The following is a 25,164-nucleotide window of genomic DNA, read 5'->3' on the forward strand; positions in this document are numbered from 1 at the left end:
GTTTTGGAGACATATATGCACACAAAGCATTGATAATGGTGTACATTGTGGCAAGAAAAAGCCCCTGAATCCATAAGCAAAAGATTAGAGCCTTTACCTACAAGACAGATCTGGATTACAGTTCATACTTTAACAGCTCTTTCAATAACGAAATGAAACTCTAGCCTATCTATTGACATTCGAGCTTTGTTACTGCTAAGTAAAATTCACAGATATTCCAGGTCTTACCCATAATTCACTTGCTTATCTCAGGCGAAGTGAAACAGCTTCACTACAACAGCTGGAGAGGGCCCCATCCTGGAATATCTCTAATCCAGGTAAGCAAGCTAGTGCTGTTATTCCCTCGTATGGAAGAATAAACAGAAAGCAGAAACTGGGCGTGTTTTACACGTCGGATGAGTATATTAATCATTGGATAAACATAGGTGGAGGCAGTCCTTCAGGAGATGTTTCAAGATTATGAGTCCTTTTCTTCAGTGTGCAGAAAGTTCCCTACATCCTTGGGAAAAGGTATAATTTAAAACACATTCCCTTCTTCAGAGACTATCAGATTCCTGCTTTCCATAGGCAGCTTCCTACTCAGACACTGGCTTTTGTAAATCCCATTGTTTTCAACTAATCACTACATCTGAGTTCTGATCTTCTATGGAGACTTACAAAATATACGGAAAATATGAACCTGGGAACTAAAATTCATAACCATGGGAGCCACCGACTCAACTAGTTCACAGCCCTTTACAGTTTTCCTCTGTCACTTCTCCCCTCTGCTCCACAGCTGCTAACCAACATTTTTTTTCAGTCTGTTTTTTGTTAGCGACTAAATTACATCCATATTGATTGTTCCCAGCTTTCATTTAGCTTGATACTTGCCATGTTTCTCCTAAAGAAAAGCTTCTTCCCCGGAAATCTTGTCTTATATTTAAATTTTAAAAGATAGGCAAATTAAAAGAAAAAAATCACTAATTTCCACAAACTTTGCTTCCCCTTTGTATGTGAATCTACATATCTAGTGTAGGAATTTGGTAGGTATTCCTGTGCAAGAAGATATGTGCTTCAGTATCTTTTTGCTAGGTAATTGAAGCTAAGCCCATATTACTTTCCTCAGGGATGTTTCCAGATTACGGTTCTCAGTATCTCATTTTACAGCTGACCCATATCAGGGTATAATTTGGTCTCCCTGGAGTTCTGGTTTCTGCACAAAGGGCATATGTGTGGTGCAGAGAGGAAACCTCTGCGCTCTGGGTATTCAACTTCGGTGTGACCCATGACTGTATAAACTGGCATCATTTTGTTTTCTGCTTTCTTCTCAAATTAATTCCTAATAATTCCCAGAATTTGATCTTTTTTTTTTTTGCCAACTACCAAGTACTCAGCTCACTTTTTCATGGACCTCTCTATCATAACCTCAGGTGTCACTCCTGCAGTATTAATGGTCACCTCAGAGCCCATCATTTTATACATGAAGTTCAGAGTCATTTTCCCTACATGTATCATTTGACATTTATCTACATTGAATTTCTTCCTTCATTTTATTGCCCAGTCACTCAGACTCATAAGATGCTCCTGCAGTTCTTCATAGTGAGCTCCTGTCCTTTTTAGTTTCAATAACTTCATATCATCAGCAAACTTTATCACCTCAGAGCTCACTCTTTCCAGCTCATTTATGAACATGTTGCCTGAAGAACAAATGTCTGCTCTCCAGAGGACAGCTCTCAGTGGAAGGCACTGTGAGTCCTTCAACACTTTGACTTTAGAAAAAAGGCATCCACCTGAGATTTTCGCGGTGGAAGTGCCTGCAGAATCCGGGCTGCACAGGACGGAGGACAACGCAAGCCTTCGGGTGGGTGGTCCCATGCAGACAGGTGCAATGGGCTGCAGTGACTCAGGCAAGAGAAAGGGTCTCCACACAGACATTTTGCAGGAGGTAACAATGTAATAATTCCCAGTAATAATTCCTAGATAATGTGGAAGGGATTGCTGAACAGCGTGACTGCATGCAGCTTTGTTTAAATGTTGTGCCCATAAGGAAGATACTCTGGCCGCTGCTACAGAGGTCAGAGCCATATACATTGCCATCTTGTTTCTAGACTTTCGTTTGAAGATAGATTTCTCCATTCTTTGAACTATTATCATTGGAGATTAGACTGGTTTTGGTGGTGTTATCCTGCTGCCCCATTGCCTCAAATCAAATAATACAAATCTAGGAGCAAAGAGCATGTATCACACTGAAATGGACCTATTATTATTATAAAATAGCATCTTCATTATCATTAGGGAGATGAATTGACACTTAAAAAAGCAATCAGTCATGAAGGTGATAATCAACTAAATGTGTAATCCCAAGACAGAGCTGTAACAGCTAATGGGCAAATGTAAACTTTGTCTCTATAAGCAAGACAATAGCAAATAAGATTTTACCTCTCCCTCAGGAGATGGCAAGACTACTCGTGAAAGGCCCCTAATGCCTTTGTTTAAAAATACATGTTGAAAAACTGGTATGAAAACCTGCATGATAGTAAAAGAAGAAATTCAGTCTATTTCATTTATCTAAAAAAAAAGGAGTAAGAGTCATTTTAAAATCACGATATTCAGAATTAAAAAATACATAGAGAGAGAGAAACCCAGAGATTCAAGCAAGACAAAATTAAATCAAAAGTAAAATGAATGCTTGAACTTAGAAGCAATTCTTTGCTGGAACAAATGGATGTGATGGACTCTATCACTTCATATCTATCTATCATATCTATCATTTCTTATATTTCAGTTGGGAGTAGTTATTTTTTAAAAAGTATACTCTAATTCAAACAGAAGTTACATATGCAGTCTGTTGTGTAGCTGATACTGGCTTTGTTACGCTTACCACTGGCCTTAAAATATACAAATGTATGAACTCTGCTTCAGACATGGGAGTGACTGTGTCTGAACATTAATTAATGTTTAGGAGAAGCTGTTCAATAAGTCAGAATATATATCATTTAAAACTAATTTTATCAGCAAGAAGGGGATTGTACTACATTTACAGATTCTCTGAAGTGATGAGGCATCCAGTCCTTTATTTCTATGTCTTTGTGTTCCAACCCCAAGGTCTTTTTCTCAGAGCAGCAAGAAGTTTTTTACCCATTTCAAATCACTTGTTTGAGAAAATGATTCATATTAGCATGGGCTTTCAAGCCATAATTTTGATATCTCAGAATAACTTATTGCACAGTATTAACTGTCACATATACTCCAAGTTAGAAATACATAACAGAAGCAATCATTAGTGGAGTTTACTTAATTCTTCTGCTCTCAAGCACCAATATGTCCATCTTCTGATCAGATGATGAGATAAAGTCACTTCTGAAGAACTAGATCTGAAGAACAGTAGCTGATCATAGTGTAAAGACTTACCCGAACAGTGACTGAGAGCTTCATCCCACATTCTTACTTATTTTTTAAACATTTCATAGAGAAAAAAATAACTCTTTTCCTGCTGTTTGAGATTCAAACCAGCCCCCCAGAACCAACTTTCTCATATCTTTCCCAGGTAATCTGATTTGAAAGACATGTTGCACCCAACTACTCTACCATTGCAGCTTTAACTATTTTAGTACAATTCCTAATGTAGTACATAATTCCTGTGTTGTATGGCATATTTCTCCTGAGAAAACTTTTATCCTGAGGGATTTTGATATTTGCGTTAATATAACTGAAAAATAATGCATAAGTTTTTCTTTGATTTTTTGTATTTTATTGAAAAAAGTGCCATTTGGGAATGGATTGATTAGTTTTAATCACAGAGATGGGTCTTTAGATATCATGTATCTAGCATAAACAATTATTTTGCCGCTTGACTATTTTATACAGGTCATTAATAACAAATAATTTGGAACGCAAATATAATTAGGACACCAAAGGTATGCACTTCATGTATTTACCACATGAAGACAGCTGACTACATTTTTCATTGTTGTCATTAGTACCTGCAACAACACTTCAACTCTTACTTTTGCTTGTGGTTTTTCAAATGTATCTAATATCTACTGTGTTAGGTCTTGACACAGCTTTTTTTCAGTTCCACAAAGCAATCATCCACATGATTAAACTTACATGCTTAATCCTCCAGTACATCCAAGGGCTTTCAGTATTATATGTATTACAGCATTATACTTCAATGATTACATTTAGATGCTAGCTTGGGTTTTGCAAAATCAGGGCCTTTCTTACTATATGCAACATCAGCTTCCTAGAGCTAGAACTTCAGTGGAGGGAAACTAGCATTGCTTCACTGATTTCAGGGGAAAAAATCTTTTTTATGTAATTACTTTTTATTACCTGAAGCATTCTTTTTTACTGTTAAGACTTAGAAAGGTCACATAGTACAAAAGATCCCATATATTAACCCATTCTCTGGTTTAGTTATCAAAAACTGGGGAAAAAATTTCCTGTAAAAGATGACTGGTTGACAAACCATTTTTTCCCATTTGATTAAGTATTATCCCCAGGTTTCTGTGAACGTAATGCATTTTTTTAATGTTTGTAACCATCCAACAGTAAGTCCCCTCAAACAAATTCTACATTACATTTGAAAATGATGTTGCCTTACTAGGAAAATCTTACCATTACATGATTTTCCTCATAGTTTATGAATACTTTCCTGATGCCTGACTTTGATTCTTTTCCATTTTATAACTCCAAACTGATAACTGTGAACTTTATGCCTCTTGTTCCACCCTGTATATCTTTGTCTACTTCTTTCTAATGCTGGATCACAAAGCCAATGGCACAAAGAAGACCACTGCACTGTTAATTATTCTTTGGGAAAGGCTGTTAACCCTCAGAGGCAATGATCAAATGCTTACTTTTCAAATATTTGGGTTTTTCCATCCGCTCTATGCAATCCAGTCTAGCCAGGATATGATTCAGTAATGGGTGGTGTTACAGTCAAAGAAAGGCTTTTTTCCTTCTTCTTTGTATGCGGATTCTTCTCCTAATTTTAACTATGCTTTTCAGTGAATCCAACAGTTTAAAAACACATTTTTAAGGGCAGATGAAAACATATCTTGCTTCTCTTAAGTCAATGTGATTTTTTTTAAAGAGGAATAACAGAAGGTTCTCTATGAAACATATACCAAACCAATCAAAAGAAATGGTTAGTTCAACAGATATAAGAGCATTGGTTTATTTATCTGTTGGTTTTGCAGGACTGTGTACTCACAGCATTGTCACGCAGTGCCCTTTAAAGTATTGAGATCCTCTGTCAGTTATTCCCAACTAGTTATGTGGCTAGAAATGATAAGATCCATAATACATAAAATAACGTCATTCCATGGAAAGATACTGGTCTCAAAAGAAAAAAAAATGCAGTCTTAGTGTGCATTGATAAACAGAATGAAAGTCCCACATGTGTTTTGCTAACAAATAGTATAAGTGGATATTATGACAATTAAGAATTTTTCAGTTGTTATTATTATTGTTGTTTTTGTAGTTGTTATTATGAGGGTAAATTTGATTAAAAGAAGTAACTATCCACTCTTACACTGCTTAAAAAATTAATAACTGACTGGATGCTTTGTTCCAGAATCTGTGCTATGGATTGATCTCTTAGTGAAGCACTAGGGATGGATTAACTTGTTTAGAGGTAGGTATCTGGTGCCATTTGAAATGCCCTCAGTATGCTGCCAGGCCATCAGATGCCACTTCAGAATAGATGGTAACATAAACAGGTAAATCCATAAATAGATCAATACATGCTATAGCAATATTTCAATTAAAAATGTCATAAAACAAATTACTGGACTTAGATATTTACTTGTTTGCATTGTCTCTCTTACTAAAAAGAATTCATAGACATTGACTAAGTATAAAGATTATCTATCTGCAAAATACTGTACACTCTCATTACCTTATTATTTGTCCATGAACTTGAAAAAGTTTGGGTTTTCCTCCTCACTGGAAGTCTCTGGTATTTGAAGAGATGGTGCTTAAAATTCTGTACATGCTCTGTCTTCAGTTTCTGCAGCAATGAAAATGAAGAAATGGATCTATAAAATACATTCCACATTAAAAAAAAACCTTTTTTCTGCCACCTTCTGCCACCTTTTGCATTTTACTTGATAACAATCCCTCTTCTATGAAATCCCTCTTCTCACGCTTGTAAAGTATGATAATGTGAAATGATTAAAGTAATTACCAAGAATGACATCATCTTTATTTTCTAAGTCCTGTCTTGTTTTGTGTTTTAGAGGGAATGGAGTTCTTATGGACTTAGGGGCAGGTATACTTAGGGATATGGGCTTATCAGGGATGTGGGCTTGAGCTGCACAGCTGAAAAAAAATTCCCTGGAGAATATTTCCAGTGTTATATTCCCTAGGGGAATATTTTGACCAGTAGTTACTATACATAGTATGCGTGTGCAGGGGAGGAGAGGAGAACTCCCTCGTCTGGCAGAAATATTTGAAAAGACACTACTGAGAGAACACCGTATTTGTGAGGACCCCAAATCTCTTAGGCAGTCTCTAAAACTCTCTACTGGACCTCCTAGGGACTCATGCAATATCTACACTGCAATTTTCAATGTGATCTACAGATGCTTGGGCTATTTTCCAAGTAACTATTTCAGGCTCCAGAAGAAACTCAGCTGCAGTAGTACAGAACTCAGCATGTGCTTGCTTATCTCTGCTCTGCCACTACCTCCACTGTTCACATGCTCGCAAACAGAGATGTGTAGCCTGGTTTCTGGATTATGAATAAACATAGGTGAAAGACAGCAGGGAGTTCTGAGTTTCTGCTTCTGATGGAAACAATCCCTAAAGTACAGGTTAGAATCCAGGTTTCATATTTTCCCACTGAACATCCTAACTGTGCTCTCCACCACCTAGCAAGTTGTTTTTTTCTTTTTTTTCTTTTTTTCTGCATTCAGCAGAAAGAGTGAGGAGGTCTCCTCACCTACTTTAAAACAGCTTACAAGCTGGTGGTCACAAAAGTTTCTTGGCTGGTAGTGGCTGAACCTTGAGGAGTCAAAGGAATTGAACATGGGTCTTCCACATGCTGGGGAATGCTGTAATAAAGAGGCTGTTGAAGAAAGGGAAAACTAGTACTTCTTCTCAAGATCTGTTTGTATAAGAACAGTCATCACTGGGTTTAATGTTGTGTCTGATTCTGCAGGTCTTCTTGAGGCAGGTTAAAGGCACACTTACTGGGCTGGGCCACTCATGAGTATCGACTGTGGGAATACCTACCATCTGGAGGAGCTTACATTATGAGTCTGATGCCAAACCTTTCAGCCCCCACAGAAGACTGATTTGTCTGGTCATGCACAGAAGGAGAACTTAAAGTATCTGGAGAACCTTACTGCTGAGAGGAATGGGGTTAAGGTCTGCATTTCTGCACTTCAATGTCTGGATTCCACCCGGTCCCAAGGGAGCTGCCTCAGCCTCTTCTATGGATTTGGGCCTTAATATTTCCAAATATCAATTCTACCCGAAAAATAAAGTAATCAGGCTCTCCTCCTCCATTAGAACACCCATATTCCATCAGAACCCCCTGAAACCAAGGGTCAAAAATTCTACAGGTTCAATACCTGATGTGATTCATAACAAATGTCAACAAGGATGGCTTTCTGACAGCAGCAAGGCAGCACAAAAAATTGTCTCTTTACAGTGGCATCACTCAAACCCTACAAAAGTTATCTCCTTAAATCACTTGGCAAATTTTGTAAAAACATCTATAGAAAGAGTAAAAGGAAAAAAGAAAGAGAGATACACTTGGAACATCCAAAAGAACATCAGGTAGATTTCTAAAGGAATTTTGAGTTGGCTTAGCTCTTTGCAAATAATCTGTTTTTACTCACTGCAGGTCTTTTTTAAAAGGCCAACAGTATGGCACTCTAAACATACTTTCAAAACCTTCATATTCTTTAAGACAACTATATTAGTTTAACCTCTTAAAATTTACTGTTTTCTGTTCTCAACCAATTACAGACAGCAAACTTCTAGCAAATGTATTGTCTACCACTGTGGTTTAGGCTGGTGCTATCTGTTGATGCTCAGACGTGACCGCCAGAAAATTATTCAGAATCAGTCCAGATATATGCATTTTGATAATTCAGATTTAGTATTAGGCATCTTAAATCTAGTGGATAACAAGCTGTCATAAATAGATAAAATGAATAGTCAAATCATCTGGTTCAATCTCTAAGAATAAACAAATGTAAAGTTTTAAAAATAGTTTGAAAGTCCATCAGAACTTGGCTTTTTACATAGTAGTGTGTGTATGGCTTTGCATACCTATGGTAATACAAAATAATAATAGTCTAGAAACTACAATAAAAAATTTGCATTGTGGCATTAAAGGTTGTCATTGTAAATGTTCATACATTCTTTTCACAAAACAGTGCAATATGTCTTTAAAAAGAGGAGGTAAGTACATATACTTTACGGGTTTTAACAATTTTTGTTATAAAAGATTTTTTTTTCTTAATTTCGTTGAGAAACCCTCATTGTTTTCTTTCTTTTTTTTAGTGCTTGTTTACACCATGGGTATTAAAATATGCTGAGAAGCTGGGACACATAGCAAAGCACTATTAAAATCTCTTGAGTCGGATTCTCCTCTTCTGTGCTACTGCGGCTCATTAACATTCCCATTCAGCAAAAAGTGTGTGCCTGAACTTAGGCTTGCAAGTGGTTTCATTCATTTCAATGAGGATGCTGCAGGGTTTCAAATAAGGCTGAGGTCCTTTCTCAGATTCAAGGCCTCATTAGTTTCACCGTTTTGCAGGTGTGCTGTACCAAAGCACCCCAGAACAGCTTCCAGCAGCAGTGCTGTAATCACAGCCATCTAAGACCATCGGCATGGCAAAGTCTGTAAGTGATGGTAACACTTTTTATTCGTTCAACTAGGATAGCTGGAAAAGTAGTAAAGCTTTTGGACACACAAGACAAAGAAAAGCTTTTACATACAAACCTTTACTACAGTATGGCTTGCCAGTATTACAGAAGTTCTGCCTGCCTTGAATGGATATGCAGTGAGAAAACTAAGGTGACATCACTGATAGGATGCAAGTTACTACAGCCCAGCTGCAAATGCTAGCTCAGCAATATCCATGGACTCCTTTTGCAGACTACATTTGGCTCCTCTTTGCCTACCCATAAAGTTTTAAAATTTGTATTATAAAATTATCTTATCTCTCTTGTAAAATTTATGCTACTATAAATGCAATTTAGCATTCAATGATGAGGTGCTTTATACCTGATGCAATTTGTAATATCTGTTATAAAGTCAAAACAGATTTTATCTTTCCCATTTCTACTTTGCTGTGAAGAAAGCGAATTTTGCCATCTCTAGCTTTTGCCATGTCTTTCTGCTGTCATCCATAAAGCAGGGACAGCTGCATAAGACAGTAGCATATTCTTCAATGATAAATATTACCAAATAATTTGACAAAAGACTGAAAAATACCCCCAACAACTAACAAACAGCAATAAAGTCTAATGGCAAGATGAGCTTTGGAAAAATTCCACTTATGCCTTAAGAATAGGGAGCGTACCTATTTATACACCATCTGCCTAGACTTCTAGGAGACAGTCCATGTATCGAATCTCAGGGAAATTGTAAGAAACAGTATCATTAAAATTGCACATTGCTAGGACTTTATAAGAAATGCAGGCAACTTTATAAAAAAACTGTTGAAGGTAGTGAAATTTAAGACTGCTAGGTAGTTGACCTAGCTCTTCTATTGATGTGCTTTATGACTTCAGTCATTTAACACCTTCAACCCTGCATGTACCAATCTGTAAAGTGACTGTCCTGAAATCTGCATAACTCACAGGGCCCTGTAAGCTTCATAAATAGTATTTGCAAACTAGATTGCTATCTTAGGATAGCAGGTGCTTGATGGATGAATATGATTTGATTCAGAAAGGCAGCAGAACAGATGATGCTGACAGTTAGGTGCCCAAACACTGTTAACAATCTGTTCCCTGTACAATAGGTCTATTCAAACTTAGGCATTTGCTTATATAGTGTCCGAGACTGGGACAGGGATGGTTTTATTAAGTGTGGCAATGTCACTTCCAAAAAACCACAATCACACTAAGCTGTATAGAAGGAAAGATTAAGGAACTCTACTTCAGAAACAGCAATTTCTCACACTGCTGTTTTTCATCATATGTCCCCTTTGATAATAAATCTGAGCTGTACCTTTAGAATTATCTAAAGAGAAATATTTCCTAAATGACTGGTCTCATACACTATGTTTTTGATCCTGTTTCAAGGCAGGAGGTTGGGCTAACTGATCTTTTGCAGTCCTTTCACCCTTTTTTCCTCTGATGTCTTGCCTGTCTTCAGGGAATTGTCAGTTCAGTTTTGCATACTAATAGCAGATGAACTCATTTGTGAACTGAATCAACCATCTTTGACTCAAAACAGAGCCAAATTCATCACCCTTTAAAATCTTGAATAGAAAACTAAGTGCACAGCAAGTTTGTTCATGCAAAATACTGTAGAAACTACTTTGGGAGAAAGATATAACGTTTATCCTGAAGTGGGTCTTACTGCAGTGGTAGCTTCCATCTGTGCTGGCGGGAAAAGCTTGGGAAAATGCTATATATGAAACTTTGTAGACATCCTGGTGGATCATGTTGCTGCTCTGTGACTTTTATTAGTGGAAAATACAATAGGTCATAATTTTGAAGAAACTGTCATGGTGCAAGAATTTCCCACTTTGGTGTTTATTAATGGCTTTTACTCTGAATATGGAAGCATGCCTATACATTTAATATTCTTTTCTCCGACAAAAAATGCTTCACTCCCTGCTCATTTCAGAAATGAGTAGGAGCAGTTTCCTTTTGGCCAGTATAGTCCTCACTTCTCATTTACACAACAAACACTATCTCCTTCGCACCCTGCCTGATCCTTCCCCTAGGAAGCAAGTTTAGCCATGTAATAATTTGACCACAGTAATATTCTCTTGTTCCCATCATTCTGGGGGACTGATGAAACCCTGGATATTTGCACTATTCATGAAGCATCCACTGCTTTCTGTTTGCTTCTAAATTCCTAGCTTCATTATATTTTCTGTCAATGAATTCCACAGTTCCCTTTCTTATCTACTCTTTCAAATATCATCTTTACTGTTCTCCTGTCTGCAGCTATGCTTGCTCTGGTATCACTGAAAGTCCTACGAATTTGGAGTCAAACTCTGAAAAAGCTCCCCAGAGCGTGAGATGAGGCATCTACAGATTGGAGACAAAATAAATTATACACAAGAGCATTATATTCTTCTCCTACACATAATAATGCTACCAGCATGAGAGGAAAACTAGCTTATTAATGTCATCTTAAGTCTAAAACAGACTTTCAAGAGAAAGCACAACCTGGTATCATATTCTATTCCTCTGTTATGCTGAACAGACTGTCTTCTCTGATGTAATGCTGCTAATCTGCCCTTTCCCTTTTCCCTTACAGCCAGACTAATTTTTATGTATACCATGCCCTTTGGGTCTAAATCTGCTTAGTAGTACTTAGAAGCCAAGTTTCTAGGTGCCTTTGAAATACTAGCGAAGAGAAAGCCAGATAGATTGTTTGGGGTTCCATTTACCTTGTATCTATTTTAAAAAAACATTAAATCAAGGATTTAAAACACCCTTGTTCATTACCACTTTTTGTAGTTAATTATAAAACAAGATAGCAAAACAGCATACTGAGTCATTTGGAAGGACTGTGTGAAGATTTGGTCTTCTACAATGCTATGTCTTGAATTGTAAGTTAAACAGAAATTTCAAATCTGTGATCTGCATATATGTTCAACACTGCAGCCTTTGTGTTCAGGGCTAATACTGTGTACACAGGATAACAGTCTGCTGCCTTGAACACTCACCAGTTAGAATTTATATAACATTGTGAAGATACAAAGTGCTGGGTGACCAGAAAGTATAACTATTCCATAGGATAGAAGGCTACGCACTCACAGTACTACTCTGGCATATGGAAATAGAGAATTTATTTCTCTACTTTACCTGATATTCCTGTGTGATCTGGGGAAGTTACCTAGTCTTAGTGGCGGTGTCTGTACTGCACCTGAGCTGCCTGGTCACAGGAGTGTCCTGATGTGCTTATGTACTCCAGAGACCTGATTCCTGGTATTTACCTTGTCCTTGCAAGCAACCAGAACTAGGACTGACTAAAAATCCTGTCTATCCTTGCAAGTGGTAAACCAGCTCCTTTAGGAAAAATTTTGGGCTCTCTTGCATGCCCATTAGTCCCGTGATGTCACTGCAAAGCTAGGCAAGAAATATGAAAATGGCCGGGCACATGCTGCTGGGATGGATTCGCTGTCACTACAGAGAAGGGTGCCTTTGGGTGCGCTTTACAGTGCAGAGTGTGCTAGAGATTTTTGTACTGTGTGCAGTAGCTGGCTTACTCTAAACCTGGCCTTTGTATCACTCCCTGTAGTAAATAACATGGTCAGCTGGTGAATCTGGGTTCAAATCAACACTGCTCTCAAACAGCAGTGTACACAGCGCCTATGTGTTCCAGTTGTCCTTCTGTAAAATGATGGTAGATTAGAATTAATAATACCTCTCAGAGATATTATGGAGATGAACATATTTTGAAAATTGTGAGTGTTCAGCTACTATTTTAAATGGGGACTATAAAGCATATTAGCAATTGCATCACTTTCACATAGTATACTGTATAAAATATACAAAAGAAATAGGATTTCATTGCCATTTTAGTACTGAAAACAAAAAATAAAAGTGGCCTGTTACAGTGTATTTATCTGTGGTAAATATAATGGTAGTTTTAAAATGCATCCAGATGGTGTCATCTCTAAAGCACTCAAACATGAATCCTTATAGTTGCTAGAGTCAGATCTCCAGCTTCTCCAGTATGTTCTCCCCTGCTTATAACTCTAAAAACATAGTCACCAAAATCATAAACCTGATTATAAAAGGAATATAATAAACCTTCTTTTTCCATTCCCTTGGACAGCTGGGATCCAGTTGGGTTCATCCATGATGGCCTCTCCCTATGCCAGTCAATATATTAAGTCTGAGCATCATAGGAGATGAATCACTCGTGATTTCATGAATTGAATATAGGAGAGGATGGCTACAAGGTCTTCATTAAGTTGGTGATGGTCATCTGGCTGGTCAGACAATAAATCCAGAAAAACAAAGTTTGCCAAGCCCTTTTCTGTAGCAAATATTTAATCTATCAATGCTAACCTTACACAGAGGCCTATTACTAATCACATTAGTCGCACTAACTGTGAATTAGCTACACATTTTGAGCTAAGGGAATGGTAATGCATTGTGCTGAACAGGAATGCCCTAATAATCCAAGGACCGATGGCCTGACCCACAGACCACTGAAATGAGCAGAAAAATTCCCTTTGGTTCTGTTGGGATTTGAATTAAATGCTAACAAAATGTGTATTGAGAAAATTGGTTATATATGATTTTGTCTTGGTCAGTAATTGCAACTGAATTTTGTACTTCTTCCTCTGTAGATCACTGTTGATATTTTATAGCAAGATACCAACAAAAATAATTACTTTTCTTCTATTCTTTTTAGAGCAGAACTCATTTTGCAGCAGATGACACATGAAGAAAGAGCTGGACCATGTAAAGGCAATCAAATATAACCACAACACAGAAATTTCCAGTTGTCTAAGGACAGCTTTTGTCTAAGAGAAGTGAGGTACTTAACAAGTGTTATAATGAAGATGAAAATGTAATGATTTTCAGTATAAAACCAAGTTGATTTTCAATTACATTAAAGCTCATTATAAATCATCTCTTTTACAACATGTTTTACAGAAATCCAAAAGCTTCATGAGAAAGCTTTATGGGAACATGGTAATGGTGCAGTGTTTTGATTCCAAATCACATTCTTTTCTTTAATGAATCAAATACAGGGTGGAAAAATACAGAGTAAAATACTGGGGAAAAATGAAGGCACTAGAAGGAGATTCAGTGAAGTATTAAATGGGAGTAGAATGTATGAAGCCTTTAAATGTCATCTTATGAAGTAGGTGAATGAAGTGCAACAACTGTCTTAACCAGAAAGAGCTAGAGGAAATATCAGAAAGGCCAAGCATTGAGATCTCAATATTTGAAAGGTTTGTCTTCTGTACCTTTTACTCTACAAACGTGTGGGATGAAGGGGCAACATTCATAGGCTAAGAATACTATCTCTCAGCACAAAAAGAGCAGAGATAAAGAGAATTCAAAAGATGAGAGCACTTGGATGAAAGCCCGTCATATAAAGATATCAGTGCAGAATAGTGGAAGAGACTGGCAGACATCCCAAATCAATTAAGGAAGATTACTATGGCATAGGCCAATATACTCATCTTCAGAAAAACTAAAATGTGGATAACAAAGTAGGAGAGCAATACAAGAAAATGGAAGAAAGTATGAATTTGGGGAGGAGGGAAGAAATTGAAGGCAATGATGTGAATTATAAAACAAAGGAAGGTACAAATGCACTGTGATATTACAAACTGTTTGACACCTCTGTATGACCTGGGACAGGGTCTCAGGTTGCTCATGACAGACAGGAGATGCTCAAGACAGATAGGAGAATAACTCAAGAGGTGTGGTGCACATAGAGACACCTGTACCTGCATCCATGTAGACTGTCACTTGAGGTTTAGTACTCATGAAAACATACAAATTGGTGTAATTCCCCAAAAACTTATTCTGCTCAAACTCTGAGATATTCTTACCAAACCAGACATGTCCAAGATGTGAATTTCCATTTGTTTTTAATGAATAATGTTTAATGGAGACTAACCAAAAACTACAAATAAAATCTTGCTCATAAATCAGTTCTTCTTGTAAATAAACCCAAGGACACTTCTATCACTCCCTCAGGGAGGAAAAAAATGATCATGTGGGCATTTTAAACCTCAGGATAAGGATAAAGTAGCCCATAAATTCTGCACTTGATAGTTCAACATATGTTAATAATCAGTTCTACTTACTTGGGGTACAGTTGATGGCTTGCAATCATATTGAGACCGTATCTGAAAACGTGTATCAGTTGACAGGAAGTAAAGCTACAAAAATCATCTATTGTTTAACTTACTGAGAACAGTAGACTAACATTCCTGATTCAGTTCTTTAAACCATAATTTCTTGCACTGTAAGCATAAACTGAATTCCAGCTTAAGGAAGCACATCTTCCTTGGGTTTGCTTTTGTCCTTCATGCTTCTCAAATATCTAACATTAGAACCATGCTTCTCATTTTTCACCCAAATCTCTGTTTACACTGTTTAAGTGTAATGGACTTATAGGGGAGGCAAACAGAGATTGCCCCTTACATTTCATTTGCTTTTTCTTCTGTGCCTTCTGAGACACAGTTTAGTAGGTACAATATTACTGTCTGTAGAAAGTTATTATCCTTATTTTGTCTATGAAAACACTAGGAAAGTATGATACAAAAACAGTCAGACAGTAAATCATAGATGGCTACCTGCCTAACAGCCACAAAACTAGGTTACCAGAACTGATTTCCTATCCTTCACTGACTAGACCTGATGATGAAACATAAAATGGGATCTCTCTCTTCTCTAAGTATATTAGCAGGCAGAATGTATGCGTACAGGGGTGTACAATAAATTGCTCTGCCAAACAGTAAGTAACAAGTACTGTATGGATAGAAAAAATAGTGTCAGTCTTAAAAATACAGTCAAGATGAATATGTAATTTCCAGTACAGAATCTTACACAAACACTGCTTTTTTTCAGTTGTTTAAATAAATTCCTCCTCTGTTAAAACTGTGAGGCTTGATCAGAAATTATTGTTCAAATGCTTTTGTAAAATCTTCAGTAAAACTTTTAAATCTCTTTTTATCCAAGAAAGGAACCTGACCATTTTACCCTCTAAAAGATGCTTTTTTTCAGATTTCGATAACAAGATTGATTTTGTTCCAGATTACTTTACTTTGAAATCTCATTAAGACTGAGTGAAGACAAGTATAATGTATTCCATAGTCTTGAAGTTTTAAACAAGCATATTTCTTTCCTGGGTAAATATTTGTACATTTCTTTATTACGGTTTTTGCTCAGTGTCTTAGGTTTTGCACTGGCAATGCAGACGTGCTCAGTCTAAAATAGCTGTGTATACAGAGCACTCTGTGGAAGGCCTTGAAATCTTGATTTCTGCCATTCAGACTTGCACTGGGTAAGATCAGGTGACAGATTGCTAAATACAATTCTTTCCCACCTATGCCGACTTTTGATATAGGGCAGCTGCCAACATACAAATAGCAGGTCTCCTCAAAACATCTTTCTCATACAGTGAGTAGCCCCACAGCTCTTATTTAAACTGAGAGTGTGGAATGGTAGTAATGCAAATGTGTCCATGTGAGATATTATGTAATCATGTGCTGAATTGGCCAGTGTTAATGGAGTGATTAAAAACCTCATGGTCCATTTCTGCTCTCCCCTCGCAAGTAAATTTGCAACTGCAATACACATACAATTGTAATGCATGAATATCTACAGTGTCTGCAGATGACGCACTCCTCTGAAAATAATGTTTCAAAATTTGAAATTTGGTTACCCATAATTTGTAGGCATTTTTGGAAATACAGATCTAAATCAGTTTTCTGGTGTCCTCCATCAAACTAAATCAAAGCCAGGCTTAAAATTCACATCTACAAAGTATGTTTCTAATATATTAGATGTTAGTGACCTGCTTAAGAAGGTCATCAAATTCTCTTAGGTCTGTTCATACAGTGTTCAGTGAGTTCATAATGGATAATAAGAGCCTCACATGATTTTCCCCTATTTAATGGAAGTTTCCACTGCAGTGAAGCCAGCATGATCCTACAGCAACCTATGCTAGCTCTGATGCCTGATTCTGCTGACTTCCACCATCCAGTTCAGCTTCAGAGTAAAAGAAGTGCAGAAGAAAGGAAGTTAGGAAGGAAAGGCAAAGGTAGCTGATGCTGTTTGGTGACACTGTAACACTCATTGCTAATATAATATCTCCTAAGATTTACACCAGAAGGACATATTAAAGGTGCCTTGTAACTTAGACCTAAACTCTATCTGAGGAGCTATGATCCAAGGGGTACAGCCACCTCCTGCCAGACTCTGCAACCCCTCTGCTGTATCTGTTTAAGTGACCATATTCCACAAGCATTTTAAGTGCATAAGCCCCTGACATCAGCATGCAGTCATTGTCATACATGTAATGGTACAGTACATCTTTGCCAGGAAAAAACAGAGACAGAAGTTTGCAGACATTGTAGCCCAATGAGTTAAATGTTGCATTGGCTTGCCATTTGTTACCTGGTACTTCTGTGCCGTGTGACACTGCACAAACAATTTAACCTATGTTTTCCCTATCTTTAAAATGTGAATGTTAACACCTAAATAGCTTCCAGAGAAAGGCTGTGATGAGTGGGCCATTTTTGTAAACAACTTGGAAAATGAATTGTCCTTATTAGCTCCAGAAGAATGCTGAACAAAGAACTGGAGATGAGAGGTGTACAGGCATACAGAGGGTGACACACAAGCCCTGTTGCTTTCCACGGAACCTGGAAAGGCTGGAAATTTCGCAGGCAGAGCTGGTAAAACCACCTATTATTAATTTGCCCTCCTTTCCTATTATAAGACTGTCTTTTCAAACTTTAACTGTTTGAATTGAAATGTAACATTCCAAGTGTCTGCCTCAGGCTGATGTCTTTTCATTCCCAGAGAATAACTATTACACTGCTATTAAGATTGCCATACCAAGCTTTCAAAAGCCATTCTGTACAACCTTAATTTGATCCCTTGTGCCTATCTATTATAAAGCCATTTAACAAATAACATGATTGGAGACAGTTTTTTCTCATATGGTCTCTGCCTCATTCAATAGAAAGGAAGGCATTGAGGATGGCGGGATTCATTTTGCCTGCCTTCAGACATGTGCAGTCTTGATGTCTGCACCTGAACTAGTCACGTTGGGCTTCCTTTCGTGTCAGCAAAGAAAGAAACAGGTATTTCTAGGGTGCAACTCAACGTATTCTTAGATAGACATCCAAAACAGATGAATTACATTCAAGAAGTGCCAATTTCTGTCTATGTTACTGATACATCCATGGTTAGATGCAGGATCTTATTTGGCAGAATATGCCCCAGGCATTTAACTTAGGTGCCTCAATATATAGTGAAGTATCATATCATTGTTAGATGAGATTGGGGTATAAAAAGATTAAAGTAAACAGTTTCCACTAGTTTTAGATACTAAAATTTATATTATTTGGAATTATATAGCACTACACATATTCAAGAAACAACTTCTGTTAATTTCAAATATAGCTATGCGTGCTGTGCACTTCTTCGAGTAGATCCTACTGTTTCCAGCTGGGCACCTAGAGAATGAGAAACATAGTGTTAGGAACCAGCTATGAGAAGTCTGGTTTATGTCATCTGTGTGGCAACGCAAACAGGCAGGCACAGAAACCCTTTCCTCAGTAGAAGACTCAACTGCTTTAAGGATTCAGTTTTCTTTTCCTACCACCTCCTGCCACACTCACGTTGTAACTTTCAGCTTCTGCAACTTTCAACTTCTGCACCAAACGACGCAAAGGTTCTACAGACAATCTCCATTTTTACTGTAAAATCATGATTCATCTTCCTTATTCTGTATACTGAACCCTCTAAAAAAAGTATCTTGCACATCTAATAATTAAAACATACATCCTGCATATGCAAAAGGAGGCTGAATTTCAATACACAAACCATTTTATTTCTGACATTTTTTTTACTTCTGACTGCTGTGATGGCTTAGGCTGAAATTCATCTGCCCTAACTTATGTTTCCTGAAGCTAGACATCTAAGTCCACACTAATCACCCATGTCTGTCTTATAGTCAGTCGGGAAAGAGAAAGCCACTCCAGTAGGGGAATTCATCACATCCTGAGAAACTTATGAGTAAGACATGTTGGATCACTCACCCTCTTGTGGCACCCATTTCTCTCACAGACCATAGAGGGAGCCTATGGTGTTCAGACCTGATTTAGCCTACTAAGTTTTAGATGTCTATGGTTAGAGCAGATTATTCCTACCATTATTAATACAGTATATAAATACTTTAAAATGCCCACAATGACTGTACGTGTGCACAAATGTCTCCCTTGTTTGTCTTTTTCCAACACATGTTTTCATCTCGTTCCTCTGTTCCTCTGGAGAGGCCTCGGTATTTAATTTGGAAAGTACTTCTGAATGAAAATGGAGCTAGATAAATGACAAAATATATTTTACTGCACATGATACTTCCTGGAAATACATTGAATTAGTATGCTCTGTTGGGTTCTCTCCCAGGAGACTGATTTAGTCTAATGATAGTGCAAGGTCATTAGCACAGTATCAGCATAAATTCTGCTTAACCAATGCCACGTGGCTAACTAGTTTATGTTAATGGATTGTGTGCATAAAACTGTGAACTTAACTCTTTTGTATGGCAATGTGATCCAAAAGAGTTGGGCAGCCTGAGTGTATTCCCACTAACCTGGAACCAGAGGTACATCATTCTCACTGCTGCTCCTAAGATGAGCCGAAGAGTCTCAGGCATTGCCATCTAAAGCTAATTGAAAAGAAATTTTCCTGAACAAGCTGATTTACAAACTGAACATCTTTAAAAGAAACAATTTAAGATATGCTTAGGGTGCTTTCTCCAAAACTTACAGATCAAATCTATTTCAAAATCTGTTTTTTATATATATTATACTCTACTGTACATAGTTTTTATTTTCAATCTGATGTAAAATTACTTGTGTTGTACATTGCTTATTGCAAACCTGAAATTTTCCTATCTGTAAAAAGATGTTGGAAAATTCTCGAGTGAGAAAGAAGAACAGAAAACACTGAGGCTGAGATTTTTGGAGAATCAGATTTAGTAAGTATCTCCACTGCACATGGACACTCAGATCTCAAAGAGGACTGAAACTATCTGCCAGAGAAAGACAAAAAAAAAAAGTCATGTCTCAGAGTTTCAAAACACTGTAGACAAGAAGATTAAGTGGTCTTTGATAAAGGTGGAGACAAAGGATAAAAGGTAAGCTGTAGCTAAGGAGCAGAAGAAAGTCTACATGGCCAGAAGGTTTCATCATTACAAAATCCTGAAGATCTTAGAATAAATCTCTGAAGATCTAGAGGTCTGAATAAAACAGAGGTCTTTGTACAGGGCACACATGTATGATGGCTGCTCAAAACCTCAACTCTCAAGAAACCAAAGGGGAATCTTTAATCACAAAAGGGAGGCATTTAATCTCTGACATATCTTCTCAGCTGAGAACATACCGCAAAAGAGTATGATAGAGAGACAACAAGCTCATGTGCCACTTTATGGAGCCAAGACACAAGTTATTGCTCCGAGGTTCCAGGACCGAGGTGCATTTCAGTCCTTATGACACTGCTTCATACAGTATGTTCTAGATTATTTACAAAATAATGATTTGCAGAGTTCAAAAGTATTCACAGGTACACTGAAACTGTGGTGAAGGAAAATGCTCAAGTAACATTCACTTCTCTCCTTCCTGCCCCAGAGGTGATGACATAGAATAGTCTAGAGGTGAATGTCTAGGCAAGATAACAGAAGAAACTATGCTATACTATTCTCTGTTTCACTAAAAAAGGATGCCTTATTTCTTAAATAATATCTACAATATTCCAAGACAGAAAACATGAATTATCATGAAAAAATTCAGTCTGAAACCTCTGATCCTACAAGTCTCATGTTACCAGTAATAAAATACTTCTTGGGATTTCTTTAAAACTCTATGTGACAGTTTACTAACTCAAAAATATTATATCCAAGACAAACAAAATCTGTTTGACTTCATTTTGACAAATGCAAATGTATTGATCAAAGAAATAAAAAAGAGTGGTTAGGTGGAAGTGCTTGTGACTTGAAGACAGCTATTTTGTAAAGTCGAAATCATCAGTAACACACGCTTTAAAACAATTAGTTTCACGAAACCGAAAACAAAAGACCAGTCACATTGCTTAGAAAACAAGGCTTCAATACAAGTATGAACTATTACGAGGAAATGTTTAAGAACATTTTACTAGATACCCTGCAATACCACTGAAACCACTATTCTACAGTTAAGGAAGAAGGCCATAATGCGTATAAAATGAATCCGACCTTAAAAGAGAAATGAGAACATCTGAAAATTATTAAAGGGAACAAGAGCACACAAGGAGAAATGAACATCCAGGAGAGCTAAAGACATATTTGGGGAACAAAACCGATCTTAACGATGATAACAGTTGAGCATTAGGCTGATATGACAGAGGAAACATAGATCTGTTAAACAGCTGTGAAAAAAAGCACATGATATAGTTATACTATATGAAGTGTTCATAAAATACTTTCCAGTTTCAATAGTAAGTAATGGGGTAACACTAACTAATCAAAGGTAGATGTTTTTAAAGTAGTAGGTTCAGATTACTTATATCCAAATAGTTAAAGGAATGAGCTCGAGATCCTGATAAACCATTGCTTTTATATGCTATACAAGATCCAGAGGAAAAAAGCAAATCTTTAAAAATAGTCATTAATCATTTACATTACTTAACAATGATGGTGCTGGATTCTCTGTCTCAAGATACTATAAAACTGAGTTTCCTCCTATTTTAAAATCAAGTTTTGTTTTGTTTTTTTTCTACAAGATACCAAGCTAGCTCTTGAGAAATTGAAGCAAGTCAGAGCAAAATCCTTTGGCTTATTTATGCAAGAAGTCAGACTATATCATCTCAGAAAGGTCTCTTCTATCCTTAAAATGTACGAATCTGGGAACTGGGATACAGAAGAAATTCAGTCTTTTCGAAGGTTTTATTTTCTCATGAAGAAAAACTTATGAGAAAGTTAGCCCATGATTTAGAATCTAATTTAGATCTAAAAGCTGGCTCTGCTCATATCAATGAAAGAATTCCTACTTAACCTCAGGAGGGCAACATTTCTTCCTTCATTGTGGTTTATAGTGTGGTTTTGGAAGCATGTCTCTGAATGTTACGTGCACACTACACCTCCAATGGCCCTGTCACTACATACCGCTGGGAGAGTCTGAGTGCTATGGCAGTTTCTCAAAAGACAGTAAATGAACCTGCTCAGCTTTGGACATCCTTTTCCCCTCCCTCCCTATGTGTGTGTCAGCGGTGCAATATTAGTCTCTAACACTTGCAATGGAAAACTAGTCAGAAGTTGCATAAAGCCAGCAAAAAGTCATTTAAGAGATGTGAAGGGAAGCAGGTGTACAGAAACAGGGAGACAGGCACAGTATCCCATAATAGCACAGGCACAAGAAGGAAAACCCAGCTACTGCATAACTCAAAGCTGCCTGCAGCTGTTCTCAAGAATGCCCCGGACTAGGGATCACGCATAGCTGGCTGCTGGAGGGAGGACAAACAGCAGCACCATTTGCAGGTCCGTGGCCCAGATCTAATGTCCAGAGTGCCGTTAGTTCCCATGAACCAATGCCAAGTTTGTAGTGTGCAGCTGGTGATACCAGGCAGCTCTGCCTGGGCTTTCATTAGTCAATCTGGACCCCTTAAGTGTTCAATTTCATTGGGGGGGGGGGGGGTCTTTGTGTGCTGTTGAACTGTTGGCCATAGCTCAAATAGCAAATCTGGGCTGTGGATCCCTGTGCTGTTTTTCTCCTCCAACTTGGTGTTCACAGCGTATTGTGATTACCTTAGCAACAAATGACTCCTCTCCTTGCTCCTTCCAGACATATAATGACTCTGGTCTACCTTTCCCTTGCTTTCTTTTGGTCTGTCAACATAGTTATATTCATTTACTTTTGGCATACCTTTTAGCAATTTTGAGACATTTCTCCATTTTGCTCTATGCATGTCTGCTCTCTCTCGAATCATTCACAGATTATAAATGGGGGGATCATTGTCATCACCTGCCTGCCCTCCTGTATAACACGTATCACAGTGCTGACCTGAATTAACTCCTGGAAGGCAATTTTTTAATTGCCAGTATCCAGTGGAACTGCAGAACCACCTAGAAATTTCATATCATCTGTGGTTTGTAGTATGTCACGTATAAACATGCTTTTCTCTGTCACATTCACAGACCTTTTACAAGTGATCAGTAGACCCCAGGATTTCCTAAGCTACGGCTTCGAACTACTTGACTGGGTCTAGGAGAACATCACATTTTGACTTTCAAATTTTCAGTGATGAAGAATCTACAACTTTGATAGTTCCATGGCCTTCCACACTTAAAAACATACCTTTTATTTCTAATCTTGACTTGTCTGAATCCAGCTTTTGCCTTGATATATTGCTGTCTGCTAGACTGAATAGCCTTCCAGAATCAATATCCTACCTCCCATAGAAGTAGCTTCAGGCTGTACCACTCTGATTTTCTCTTTGATAAGGTAAATGGATCATGCTCTTTAAGTTTTTCACTGAATACTGTGTTTCTCAACTTCTAACCAATCCTGTGGTTTTCCTCTCAGTGTTCTTCAGTTTACCATGATCCTTTTTTTAGACTGCATTCACAGGAACCTGATGCAGCAGTCTAATAGATATAGAAGAAATGCCCCTGCTCTAATTGATATTCACCTCTTTAAATAAATACCCACAGATCCCAGTGCTATTGCACAAGGATCACGGGTTTTGCTACTTATTCACCATATTTCCAGTGTTCTAAGGGATGGACACAAGGCAATTCTGTCCCCATGAACAAATTATATGATGCAGGAGCATCTCCTAGCCAGCATATGATAACAGAGAGGGCTGCAGCTCATTCACTTCCTTGATAATCCATCTCTGTAACCTCTTCTGCATCAGTGTTTTCTAGGATTAACTAACTAGGATTAATCCAGTAACCATGAGTGTATTTGTTCCTTATGCTCTCACTATAGTCACTGGAGAGAAACTGTAACTTCCAGAAAAAGATTCATCTCATCCTAGCGCAGTTGCCTAAAAGCGATGGGATAAAGTGCCCTCTGCACCTAGTTCTCCCCATGAACAACAATGTGACTAGCTTACACAGGGCACTTTCAGAAGACTAAAACATGGTGAGATGATGCCACCGACACTGGATAGCCCTGCCATTGGCTATTTTAAAACATAAGCTATGCTCAGCTTTACATTTTACCCGGGATCTACGTGTCTGTCTCCATATAGCGCTATCAGTATAAATCAGCCTATCACCTCCCCAAGCTTTTTGTCATCTGAAAATGTCATGAATAATGACTGCATTTTTCCCAAGCCATTGTTGAAAATAACCAAAAAATTAGCCTAAGTGGGGCCCTGTTGCAAAGAATCCATTTACTAAGGTTTCCCTTTTTATTAAACATTTTTAAACCTGTCATTTAATGAGTTTTGAAAACATTTAGTGTGCCTGACATTCATTTCATATAAATTATATTCTGTGGTACCCAGTTAAATGCCTCATGAAAGCTGTAATTTGATGCTATTCTGTTTGTCAACCAGATTTCCAAGTTAGTATGATAAGACTTCCCAGGTTGATTAGCATTAATTACATTTTTTTCCTTTTAATTTGTATTAATTGAGTCTCATATCAACTGTTACATTATTTTATCAAGGTCTCAGTCATGCTGACAGATCTGTAATTACCTAGGTCATCACATTTATATTATAGTAATATCCTCTTATGCAGTCCATGTCTTACTATAGGTCTTCATACAGAAATCATCCGATGCTTTAAATTATCCCAAACCCTCAGAATACATTCTAGTCAAGGTACTAGAATGTTCTCTGGAAAGCAAAGATCCAGCGATCTGCTAATAAAACTGTCTGAGCATAATTCAAACTTAGCACCTTTGGATACAGGGCTCCACGACACCTTATTATAAAGATACATATATATATATTTATAGTGGTCTTAGTGCTTTTGAAAGTGCATCCAGAAGCTGTAGCAACAGCCATTGAAATGCAGGCATTTTTACAATGGCCTACTAACACGTCAGTCTCACACATTCTTTCTGTTCTATCCCCAAATCTCTCTATACGTCACATGGAAAAATCAACGATTTCATTGTGGTGTTGTGGAAAAGGTCAGGCTATTGACAACCTCCTTTTATCTTAAAAGGAGCCAGCACTTGCTCTCTGAGGTACCTGCGTTCAGAAGCGGGTTAGGTAGCTGGGAGCCTACTGCCATTTTGTGCTAGTTCTCCATGTTGTTACTGGAAAGAA

At 37.6% G+C, this 25,164-nt stretch overlaps 1 long non-coding RNA gene across 1 annotated transcript in view; it reads right to left on the reverse strand.

Moving 5' to 3' along the window:
* Window positions 1-25,164, reverse strand: part of LOC112987435 (uncharacterized) — a 46,307-nt gene that overhangs the window by 18,454 nt on the left and 2,689 nt on the right. The window contains exon 2 of the long non-coding RNA XR_003260271.2: window positions 5,885-5,995. This is a non-coding gene — a long non-coding RNA (uncharacterized LOC112987435). The remainder of the gene's footprint in view (window positions 1-5,884; window positions 5,996-25,164) is intronic.

The sequence above is a fragment of the Dromaius novaehollandiae genome, chromosome 1 (assembly GCF_036370855.1).
Source record: "Dromaius novaehollandiae isolate bDroNov1 chromosome 1, bDroNov1.hap1, whole genome shotgun sequence".
Lineage (NCBI taxonomy): Eukaryota > Metazoa > Chordata > Aves > Casuariiformes > Dromaiidae > Dromaius > Dromaius novaehollandiae.